Here is a 1,793-nt window from a genome sequence, read left to right as displayed (position 1 = left end):
CCCCTCTGTTATTTATTTTTTTTAAGACTGCTTGTATGGACACATTTCTTTGCTGATTTAAAAATTTCCAAACTGAACAATGTTCTGCTTTGGAACGTCAAATTCTGAAAGCTACTTCCAGAGGGTCACTTTTTTTTAACATTTTTTTCTTTTAACTAAAAGCCATCCACCCAAATTCACAAGAATAATATTAAATTAATTTAGTATTTTGATCCCATATTTCAAAAAGAGAGTTAGAAAGATAGTGTTAAAGTAGCATTCCCCTAGTGCTTGCTATGGCGGCACATAGACTAAAATTGGACCAATACAGAGAAGACTCACAAGGCCTCTGTGCAAGGATGGCACGCAAGTTCAGGAAGCATTCCATACTTTTGAAGAATTGGTGTGATCACCAACAGAGAGAGACACTCTTGTTCCTTTGATGTAGCTCATGTGAAAGATACCAATGCAATGGCTTTGCCACCTGGCTCTCCAACATTTCTGTTATTGACAAAGGTGACAAACCATGGATTTCAGTTCCTCATGGAAAGGGCACCTGCTTCACCACTGCTGGAGAGAGATAAGAGACTGTGGCCAAACAGAGCAGTGGGTATAATGGTCCCTAAATGAGGTGATTGGAAGTCTCTATACTTAATTAAAGATCAATACAGCACGCGCACACACACACACAAAGGTAGCATTCCCCTAGGCATGTTCTGGGGTATATTGCTAGTAAGATTCTTAAAAAATTCTGTTTCAAAGAAGATTCAGATTGAATACACTGAAGTAGTCTCCTCACTGCAGGCCTTCTCAGAACCACGAATCATGAATATCCAAGGAAAGGGTGAGGTCTTCTTTGTTTCCCCAATTTAGAAGAGCCTGAAAAGGAGATCGCTGTTTCTTCTGCTCCATGGAAGACTTTTTAGGAAATGCTGGTCAAGAAAAAAGTTAGGGGCAACTGGATGACTTAGTTAGGTAAGTGTCCAACTCTTGATTTTGGCTCAGGTCATGATCTCACGGTTCCCGAGATCCAGCCCCACATTGGGCCTCACATCAGGCTCTGCACTGACAGTGTGGAGTCTGCTTGGGATTTTCCCTCTCCTCTCTGCCCAACCCCCTGCCCAGACACATCCTCTCTCTCTCTCAAAATAAATAAGCATTTATTTTTTTAAGTTTATTTATTTATTTTGAGAGAGAGATAGAGTAAGCAGGGGAGGTGCAGAGAGAGAGAGAGGGAGAGAGAGAGGGAGAGAGAGAGGGAGAGAGAGAGGGAAAGAGAAACTCCCAATCAGGCTCTGCACTGTCAGTGCAAAGCCTGATGCAGGGCCTGAACTCACGAACCATGAAATCATGACCTCAGCTGAAGTCAGACACTTAACCAACTGAAACACCCAGGCACCCCAATAAACATTAAAAAAAAAAAGTATACTTCATCTCCATTAAAGGGGCCAAGAGTTATATTTGTAAGTTACTTTGCTTGTTTCCATAATCAGTGCTTCAGTATTTGTCACCGTGAAGTGGTGGTTCAGGCTGAGCTGAGGATAATTACCTCCTTTGTCAATTTACTTCTGTTCCCTTGGTGTTGTAATGATTAGGTTTGAGCAGATATGGAAGTGTAGCATTAAGACCAGGGGGATTATAAAAATCCTTGAAATAGAGTGTTGATGAGTAGGAATTTTTCCAGTTCCATAAGCTATCTCTGAAGGTCAAAAGAATTTATGGCACTCCACTCAAACTGTCTTTAATAACTAGCTTCCTCTTTCCCTTTAACAACATATTGTAAACAGACTGAAACCAACCCAAATGTTTCCTTT

At 41.0% G+C, this 1,793-nt stretch overlaps 1 non-coding gene across 1 annotated transcript; it reads left to right on the top strand.

Annotated features, from left to right (window-relative positions):
* Positions 1-266: 266 nt before the first annotated feature.
* On the top strand, positions 267-373 carry LOC115293030. Its single transcript, XR_003909303.1, has one exon. It is a non-coding gene; the product is annotated as a U6 spliceosomal RNA (small nuclear RNA).
* The last annotated feature ends 1,420 nt before the right edge of the window (positions 374-1,793 follow it).

The sequence above is a fragment of the Suricata suricatta genome, chromosome 5 (assembly GCF_006229205.1).
Source record: "Suricata suricatta isolate VVHF042 chromosome 5, meerkat_22Aug2017_6uvM2_HiC, whole genome shotgun sequence".
Lineage (NCBI taxonomy): Eukaryota > Metazoa > Chordata > Mammalia > Carnivora > Herpestidae > Suricata > Suricata suricatta.
The sequence above is the reverse complement of the archived record's forward strand: the minus strand, read 5'-3'. Positions and strand labels throughout refer to the sequence as shown.